The following is a 10,916-nucleotide window of genomic DNA, read 5'->3' as shown; positions in this document are numbered from 1 at the left end:
GCCTGTGTCTGTTTGTTTTATTGTGACCTGAGAAGATAGAAGTGTACCAGCACACACCATAACAGCTAAGAAGTTTTTTTTTCTTCACATTATTCAAATAATACTTACACAAATACAGAACAATACATTCCAACAAGAAAGTTCAGCTGCAACTTCCACTCAGAGGAAAGATACAGTGAAACAAAAATGCACACTTCTCCACTGCATTCTGCTGCAGACATTTGAACTCACCTTGGATCTGCTGTGTGGACTTGTGCAGCTGAGGTTTCACTCCAGGTTTTTATACATGTTCAGCTGTGTCACTGAGCCAAATATGGATTATCTGGGTACTGAGAAAGCCCAAGAATCAGCTAAACTCACAGGCTTATCAGTCACATATGGTTCAGACACATACATGTGAATATGTTAACAACCAGGGCTGTTGGAATGTATCCCGGAAGTCGAATATAATTCGAATAGTAAAAAAATCAATATTCAAATGCTGAAATTACTATTCAAATGTCTATTTGTCGTGTCACGTCTGATGAACAATAAAGTTAGCAGGAGTGGGCAACACAAGGCACTGTGTGATCTTAGGGCACAGAGCTAACGTTACGGTAGACACCGAGTAACATTAGGAGAGGGGGAATGGGTGACAGGCTGGGGCTGGGAATGGAAAGAAGGATGGGAAATACTGTTTTAACATGATTATTTACAATACACAGCATTGTTTTAATGACATTTCTAGGGGGGGACAATCATTAGATGGTGGGGGGGGGGGAGTCCTGAGCCCCCCGACCCCCCTGGGATTTACGCATATAGCAACGCGGATTTGTGCACGTGAAGCTCAAACACCAGTCGAGCCTTTGCTTACATCTGACCTTCCAAGCAGACCATGGCAGAGGGTCGGAGCAGATCTTTTCCAGTGGCAAAATGGAACTACTTCGTGATAGTAGACTACTTCTCCCGCTACATTGAAGTGTGTAGGCTACATTAACAGGAAGTACATCATCAAAACAGAAAATTGCAAGGTTTAAAGCTGCATTCGCTAGGTACGGATGTCCAGAAGTGCTTGTCACGGACAACGGCCACGAATTTGCTCAGTTTGCGCGAGATTATGACTTCAAGCACACGACAAGCAGCCCTCGATATCCCTGCAGCAATGGTGAGGCTGAATGGACCGTCAGGACTGTAAAGTCTCTCTTAGAAAAAGAGGCAGATTTCCACAAAGCTCTGTTGGCCTACAGGGGCCACCCCATTGGCTCATGGGAGCTCTCCAGCACAACTATTGATGGGGAGGAGAATCAGGACACCAGTTCCAGTGTCGCCACGCCAGTTACAACCGCAATGGCCTGACCTGGAGACCTTCAGAGAAAAAGACACAGCACTTAAACTGCAACAGCAACAGACATAAAATCGGAGGCATCATACTCAAAACCTGCCCTCTCTTCAGACTGGACAACAGGTGTGGATCGCACCCGCACGCACGAAAGGGACAGTTGTGGGTCCAGCTTCCACTCCACGTTCCCTTTGAGGTGGAGACCCCAGATGGCGGACGGCTGCTCACACCTGAGGGAGGTACCATTACCAGTGCCAGTGCATCTGTCACTGAGTGACATGAGACTGTCTAGGTCAGGAAGGCCGTCTAAGGCTCCTGAAAGACTGGATCTTTAATACACTGAACACGCACATGCATTAAACCGGACGAGAAACGTGTAAACTTATGGTAAAAGAAAATTCATAATTTCCTGGTTGAAAAGTAAAACGGTCTTAAAAAGCCATGTTCAGATTTAGTTGACTTAATGAGTAAATAGAAGAAAAATGTAAAAAAAGTAAAGTACAATGTTTTCACAGTTTAACATTTCATTTAAGATGTAATGGCTGGTTATTATGGAGGAAATATTTATTCATAATTCAAATTGAAAGTCCAAAGAGAAATTGAAAGTCCAAAGAGAAAACAAAGCAAGATCAAATTAAAAATATATATTTTTTTTAATTTTCCATTTGGCTTTGGCTTTTGAATTTAATATTTGGCTTTTGAATTTCAATTTAACATTGGTTTTTAATTTTCATTTAATATTTGGCTTTTGAATTTCAATTTAACATTGGCTTTTAATTTTCATTTAATATTTGGCTTTTGAATTTCAATTTAACATTGGATATTCATTTGGATTTAATATTTGGCTTTTGAACTTCCATTTAACATTGCCTTTTCGTTTGGACTTGACACATGTCAATGTAAATGAGGAGGCGTGGCCCAAAGGCTGGTGGGAGGGTCTGAAACGAAAGGGGTGCAGAGGCACCTTATGAGCCAACCCTGTTGATTGTGTGTGTGTGTGTGCGTCCTCGAGATCTGACCACACACAAACACACGTAGCAGAGCTACCCACACCCATGTTTCTACTGTTGCTTAATTAAATATAACATCAAAAGAGAGAAGTTGTCGTGTTTTAAACAGACACACCTGGGGTGAAGTTGGGAACCAGAATCAGCTTTAAATACAGTCCTAATCTAGTCCTCACTAACACGGGCCCAATTATAGTAACTACATGAAAACTTCACTGTTGTTGCATGAAATGTCGTTTGTGTTTAGCCTACATCATCATTTTCTGTCATGTGAAATAAGAGGCCAAGCCTGGCCAAGGTGGTGAAGCTGCAGACAGACGCTCAACAGTTTGCTCCTCAGCAGTCAGCTCCCCCTGCTGCTCATAAGGTGCCTCTGCACCCCTTTCGTTTCAGACCCTCCCACCAGCCTTTGGGCCACGCCTCCTCATTTACATTGACATGTGTCAAGTCCAAACGAAAAGGCAATGTTAAATGGAAATTCAAAAGCCAAATATTAAATCCAAATGAAAATCCAATGTTAAATTGAAATTCAAAAGCCAAATATTAAATGAAAATTAAAAGCCAATGTTGAATTGAAATTCAAAAGCCAAATATTAAATGAAAATTAAAAGCCAATGTTAAATTGAAATTCAAAAGCCAAATATTAAATGAAAATTAAAAGCCAATGTTAAATTAAAATTCAAAAGCCAAATATTAAATTCAAAAGCCAAAGCCAAATGAAAAAAAAAAAATAAAATACATATTTTCAATTTGATCTCGCTTTGTTTTCTCTTTGGACTTTCAATTTCTCTTTGGACTTTCAATTTGAATTATGAATGAATGTTTATTCATTCATTCATAATATTCATTCATCATATTCATTCATAAATATTTCCTCCATAGGTTATGGCCATCTGGCGGCGCTGTAGTGACAAGGATATGCTGGTATGTAGGTAGAAGAAGAATGAATAAAAGTTGTATCCTGACTGGTGTCTCCTTGAGAATAAAGTACAGAGGAACAATACAGATCTTTAAACCCCAACAGTGAGCGGTCCACTTGGAAAGAACCAATGACCAATGAAATGCCTCCTTACCCCACTGCGTGTACTCTACCCCTCCCATGTCCGAGCCTGAGCTCAGTATGTGGCGTTGCCGCTGGAGTTACTGCAAGTGTACTTGAAACTCAGCAAAAGTTGCCACTGCTGCTGTGGTTGACTTTCTGTTGGACAGTTGTTGTTTTTTTGGGGTGCATTTTTTGTTTGTAGGAAATGTCTCGTCCACCCTTTAGATGGAGCCCCCAGGAGATGCTTCTGTCAAATCTCACTAGCTTTTTGTCGCCACCCACCCTGCCTTTAACCTTTGAGAAACCAAACAAGTATGTGATGAAAGAACGCAAAGAGAGTACTGTGTTGCAGTTAGAAAAACTTTATAGAATGATCATTGGCTGTTGTGCTGATGAGTTCAGGGCTGCAGCTTCTGTTGGTCAGGGAGCCCCTGATCGTCTGTCAGCACATCTGAAAACGCTTCTTCTGTAACAGTGAAACAGCACATAGGGGGATTAGGTCCAAACTCAATGTTGAATACATTGTGTATATGTATATTTATTTTTATAATGTGCTCATGTGGACACTTACAGCACTTGTAGAGAGTGTTGAGCCTGGCAATGTCGTTGTGACTCATCTCCTTGGCGTTGCCAAAGGACACGCACACACACACACACACACACACACACACACACACACACACACACACACACACACACACACACACACACACACACACACACACACACACACACACACACACAGCAGGGCAGAAGTGAAGCCAGCTGTTCTTACTTGCGGTACTGACAGAGTTGTAATCGTAGGGAGTGCCCTGGTTCAGGGTGGCGATCTTTCTAAAGTTGTGCTCCTTTTCTAAAAAAATGAAATAGAATAAAGTTTTGCTAAAACGTGGTGTTTTCCCTGGTAGTGTGATGTTCAGGCTCTTTTTGTCCACTAGGAGGCACGAGCAGAGGTGGAAAAAGTACTAAAATATTGTACTCAAGTAAAAGTACCAATACTTTGATGAAATATTACTCAAGTACAAGTGAAATTACCTATCTGAAAAATTACTCAAGTAAAAGTAATAATTATAATAAGTGGGGCGGAAGGATCTCTCCCATGTAGTGAAAATAGGACAAGGGGTCATAAATCCAAAACTATTTTGGTTTTAATAGTGCTGTCAGTTAAACGCGTTATTAACGGCGTTAACGCAAACCCATTTTAACGCCGACAATTTTTTTATCGCGCGATTAACGCATAGACAGTTAAAGAAGGATTAATGTTCTTTCGGATCTAGCTAGGAAGCAAAGGACGCCAAGACCCGCCCTACGGGAGTCGTTAGGATAGCCGATTGGTCAGGGGATAGGACCTGAACAAATGGGGTTACGTTACCTTGGACGCCTGGCCAATAGTAGTGATTGAAGGGCGGGTCTCGGCGTGGCCATAGCAGACCGGAAACAAAACAGACACACGCTGCAGCCGCAGCCGCACACACTTGTTTGGGCTATAGTTTGCGAGCCGTGTAGCTAGCTAGTAGGCTCGTCACGGCGATTAGTTTCGGATCGAGTAGTGACTCTACAGTCAGGGAGAGAAACAAAGTGTCTCCCCTGTTCTTTCTGACCACGGTGGGAAACCTGCAGCAGGGAAAGTTAACCCTCTCCTTGATTTTACGTTGGTTATGGAGAAGGAGAACCAGGAAATGAGTCGGGGAAACCATAGTCGCTATGACGACCAGCCACGCTCGCCTCAGCAATGGAAAGGAAAAATGGAGGGACAGTTTTGGTAAGTCATGGCGATGCAGATAAAGTGGTTTCAAGTGTGGTTACAGTTTTTCATAACTTCACACAGACAGCGTTTGCTGCGATATGATATTAATGGCGAGCCGAAAGCGGTCACGGTGCTGTTGACGTTACATTACACTTCCTCGGAGATGAGCAGCAGGCACAGTGGTTTCTGACCCTGGGCACTGACTGACAGGCTGAGGTTGTAAGGAAAGGCAACTTTACTTCTACAGTACCTTTCAGAAACAAGGCAATTCAAAGTGCTTTACAAACATTAATGAAAATAAAACAGGCTAAAAAAATTATACAAATACAATAATAAACTATATATATATATTTAATATAATATAATTATTATTATTATTATTATAATTATAATAATTATATATATAATTTTCAGTTTGGGGCCACTGTGCTCCTAGTGAAAAAAGTTAGTCTGGAGCCCTGTAACAGTGTTACATTATGTGACAGATTATTAGTTCCAAGTGAGAATGTTAGTGTGAAACTGAACACTACGTATATGCCAATGTTGTTTTCAATAAAAAAAAACATTTGCACAAAGCAAGCCAATCCACCTTTTCATGTTGATAAGAGCACTAAAATGAAAAAATATAATGGGACAAAAAGAAATCAAGGGACATTTAGAATAGATAAAAATGTGAGATTAATTGCGATTAATCGTGAGTTAATTATGACATTAATGCGATTAATTAAATATTTTAATCGTTTGACAGCACTACTTTTTAATAAAGAAAAATCTATACAAATTTATAAACATCTATACAAATGTATTTTATATGCAATAACAACATAAAACATGTCACATATGACATGTAAGACCCTTATAAATGTATAATGTGCAATTTTAGTACAGAACATCCCATAAAATGTTTTCAAACAATCAACTGAAAGTGAAAGTACCATATATTGTTAGTTCTGAGGGCCATCCTTCTTTGCTTCACAAACATAAACAACAGTTAAATCAAGGCCAAACACGTGTTTTGACTCCATAAATGACCAAAATATAACTAAAATCTCAGGGACATTTCAGAAAAAAAAAGCTTCAATACTCTGATGGCAGGCTGGGCGCTTAGTGTCTCATGATAAAACACGTAAAATAAACTTCTAACTTGTAAAATTAACTCCATGGCAGCTGCTAAAAAATGTAAATGGCCCTGTCCCATTGTACGTCTACATGAAAGTTGTTTGTATGTCCACCTTAAAGGAGAAATCTGGCGAGTTTTCACACAGATCTCCGTTTCTCGAGGTCACCGAGTACTGTCAGTACGAAAAAAACAATCGGTTTTACTTAGCTCGAGTTGCTACAGCCAACAGCTAACACAGCCAGGCAGCTACAGAGCTACACTCTGGGGGCATGTTCATGAGCCTCCATCATGTTCATACCCCCAGAGTAGCGCTGTAGCTGCCAGGCTGCGTTAGCTGCTGGCTGTAAACCGGTGACAATTTCGGTGGGGCACAGCCTATTTGTTCAACCGAGACTAATGTTCACAGCCCAGACTAGTGTTAAGAAATCCTAAAAGACGTGTTCGTTTGATTTCTGAGGAGGAAGGAGAGGCTGGGGTCGAATTTAAAGTTAAGCAAAAGGTTTAATGAACAACACGATGAAAACGACATGACAAAAACAAATGTTACACTGCAGCTGACAGCGGACTGAATCCATGCTTCTTCTTGTGGAGTCACATAAAAACAGTCCTGAGACATTCTCAGGATCACACATATATTCCCTACACCTGGGTGGTTCCTCAAATGAAATCTTCCCCTATTGGTCAGATGTCTCTCAAAAGAAAAGGTGTACGTTCCCAATCAATCCAAACTATAGGAATACACATTCTTTGTTCTAATCACGTCTGGCCTAGCAGGGAGTGGCTCCCCAAAAGCAGAAACAATAGATCTCCATGTGTGGAGACAAGGAAGTTTCTCCTGTATGCTAAATGACTGATATGACCTGATGATTCTTTAGAAGCTAGAGGGGGTGTGAGCCAGACAAATACTAATTAGTGTAGTTACTTGATTAGATTTAGCTGCAGGCTACATTAAACATTGTTTTCAAAAACGTAAGCATGGTTTTAACTTTTTTAACTTCAACAATAGCAGCTAGCTTCTACACATCTAAGTAGCTTGTATTAGCTAATTAGATGTATGTGAATTAATTTGGCCATTGTCCTACATACGTTGTCCTACTGGTTGCTAGTGCTAGACAAAATTAGCAATGCCACGAAACATGTTGTGGCTTAACGTTTTGTAGCAGGACTCTGATGTGGTTGTCCCTGTCAGAGCGGGTCTGTTCATGGTTAAAGCCCAGAGCGTGGAGCAGCTCGTGCTGCACCGTGCCATGGTAAAGGCATCCACTCCGGGCCAGAGACACCACCTGCTTCCCACCACGACGGCCAACGAAGGAGGAGCAGCTGGACAGGAGCACAGAGGAGTTGAAGAACACTGAAGTGTGAGCAAAGCTTTCAACTCAAAGTCTTCTTTAACATCACTTTCTTACCGATTATTGGACTCAATGCTCAGCCATTCGTGGTCGCCGCTTTGGGTGGGCCTGAAGAAGATGCAGGAGAAGGAAGAGAAGGACTACAGTCCACGGATGATGATAGCCTTCTCCCGGTCGGCTGCCAGGACCACAGCACACAGCTTTTAGCTTCTTAGCATCTATATATATATCTATGCTTACCGTCCCAAAGTACACAGCATTTAGAATCTTAGCATCCCATAGCACACAACATTTAGCTTCTTATCATCACACAGCACACAACATTTAGCTTCTTACCATCACCTAGCACACAACACTTAGCTTCTTAGCATCCGACAACACACAACATTTAGCTTCTTACCATCCCATAGCACACGATATTTAGCTTCTTAGCATCGCTCAGCACACACCAGCTTCTTACCATCCCATAGTACACAACATTAGCTTCTTACCATCACACCACACACAACATTTAGCTTCTTAGCATCCCATAGCACAAATTATTAAGCTTTTTAGCATCCCACGGAACTCGAGCAAGCCCCATACTGACCCTAATATTTGACAACTTTTATTTTCTGGAAATTACATTGGAAAAAGAGGAAATATAATATATATCTATGCTTACCATCCCACAGCACACAGCATTTAGAATCTTAGTATCCCATAGCACACAACATTTAGCTTCTTACCATCCCACAGCACACAACATTTAGCTTCTTACCATCACCTAGCACACAACACTTAGCTTCTTAGCATCCGACAACACACAACATTTAGCTTCTTACCATCCCATAGCACACGATATTTAGCTTCTTAGCATCGCTCAGCACACACCATTTAGCTTCTTACCATCCCATAGTACACAACATTTAGCTTCTTACCATCACACCACACACAACATTTAGCTTGTTAGCATCCCATAGCACACATTATTAAGCTTTTGAGCATCCCACAGAACTCGAGCAAGCCCCATACTGACCCTAATATTTGAATACTTTTATTTTCTGGAAATTACATTGGAAAAAGAGAATCTCATTATTATTCAGAACAGCAGATTCCATTTCAAGAGCCGCTATTATACTCCTTTTCAGCATCATATTTGTATTCTCGGGGTCTACTGGAATAGGTTTATATGCATTGATGTATTAAAAACATAATTCAGTGTGCTGATGTGTAATCGGCACAATGACTATTGTTTCTCATACTTATTATTATTCCGTCAGTTTTTTGTCCCGCTACTAGTCACGAAGCGTTGCCAACACGCACACACAAAATACGTCAAAACGTGTGTAATGCTCGGGAATGGTGTGCTATGTCTTTTCAAAAAGATTTGCCGCACGGTTTTCACGAAATCGGCAAAAAACGGCGCAAAATTGTCCCATAGAAATCGCTTAAAGTGATGGTTCGGAGTAATTTCACTCTAGGGTCCTTTGCACCATGACCTCGAGCCAAACACCCCCCAGAAGCTTTTTTCACCTGGGTCGAACATTGGGAGAGTTAGCATAGCGTTATCAGCTGAATAGCTTAGCGCAGAGGCTAATGGATCCGAAGTGTCTCTTAGCATTACCCCACTAATAATGCCCGAAATGATACCAAACGTATACAGTAGTACAAATAGGTTATGCACTCATAAAACGATGGATTGTAAAGTTTGTAAGTACACCAAAAGTTTATGTAAATAACACTTGCCTGCTGGCTTCTGCTCTCTGCTGTTGTTGTTGATAACGCTACTCTACGCTAACTCTCCCAATGTTCGACCCAGCTGAAAAAAGCTTCTGGGGGAGTGTTTGGCTCGAGGTCATGGTGCAAAGGACCCTAGGGTGAACTTACTCCGAACCATCACTTTAACATTGCTCAAAACTACCCTTCTTTAGGGCCATGCTGTATCGCCATACTTTAATGTAGAAATTTTTTTTTAAGTTTAAACTGAAGACAAGACTTTGGTTTTTATTGGGCTACGAAATCACAGTTTACGTATCATCCTCTTTTCAGACCATTTCAGATTTTCCAATGTGTATGTATGGGGATGGAATGTTGAGAGTTAGAGTGGAAGTCAGAGTGGGGAGCTGCAGTACGATTCTCTGAAAGTTTTCCAAACAAATTGCTCTCTCCCCTACAGTTTTCACTCTTCATACATCATGGTTGGTCGCAGACATGTAACTGTGGAATCCACCGGACGTAAACTTTTGGCTCTCTACATACCAACTGCCGATAGAAACAACGGAAAAAAAATGGAGCTGCAGTACGTTTTCAGACCGGTTCAGATTTCCCAATGTGTGTGTATGGGGACAGAATGTTGAGAGCTAGAGGGGAGGACAGAGGGTGAAGCTGCATTATGATTCTCTGAAATTTTTCCAAACAAATTCCTCTCTCCCCTACAGTTTTCACTCTTCATACATCATGGTTGGTCAAAATGTAGGAAATGTTGTGCCGGTCGCAGACATGTAAATGTGGACGTAAACTTTTGGCTCTCTACATACCACCTGCCGATAGAAACTGTGAAAAAAAATATCTGTAAGGACGCAGACGGTTCCCTGTTTGTTACCTGCTCTGTGTCACATACAGTATATTTCATACCACAAACATAAAACACACATCAATGCATTCGCCAGACTTTTATCTCTCTGGTGATGATAATATTTTGCCGTTTGGACCCACGGTTTTTGAATTACAGAACAAACTTAAGAGGATTAATTATCATTACATGGATATGTTTGACCCATGGAAGACACTGTCTCCCCCTCCCTACTCCCTCACTGTGGAAATCACCATAGCAACAAGTTCTGACACACACACAGTGTTGTATAAAGTACTAGAAAGCAATACTTGAGTAAAAGTACAAGTATCGTACTAGAAAAAGACTTTGGTAGAAGTGAAAGTTACCTTTTAGAATATTACTTAAGTAAAAGTCTTAAAGTATCTGATATATACTGTACTTAAGTATCAAAAGTAATTTTCTGATATTTAATGTACTTAAGTATTTGAAGTAAAAGTAAAAGTTTTTTTTTTTTTAAAAGCAAGCGGTTAGAACTTTTATTGTGGCTTTCTTATAGTAAAGCATAAAGCATATTCAGGGTTCCCATATCTTCTTAATCTCACTCATCAAATCAAAATCACATTCTTTTCTAGGACTTTTCAGGCACAATTATCTTAAGTTCAAAGAACAAACAGCATATTTTTAGAGCTGACATCAATCATCATCTTGTTTGATATTTTCACTTTCTTACTAAATTAATGCTATATTTTTTACATTAGCAAGCAAACCCCTAAAAACATGGAAAATCCATAATGATA

General features: G+C 40.5%; 1 pseudogene; it reads right to left on the bottom strand.

The window, feature by feature from the left end:
* Positions 1–3,713: 3,713 nt before the first annotated feature.
* Positions 3,714–10,916, bottom strand: part of LOC120555538 — a 55,394-nt pseudogene continuing 48,191 nt past the window's right edge.

Source organism: Perca fluviatilis, chromosome 3, assembly GCF_010015445.1.
Source record: "Perca fluviatilis chromosome 3, GENO_Pfluv_1.0, whole genome shotgun sequence".
Lineage (NCBI taxonomy): Eukaryota > Metazoa > Chordata > Actinopteri > Perciformes > Percidae > Perca > Perca fluviatilis.
The sequence above is the reverse complement of the archived record's forward strand: the minus strand, read 5'-3'. Positions and strand labels throughout refer to the sequence as shown.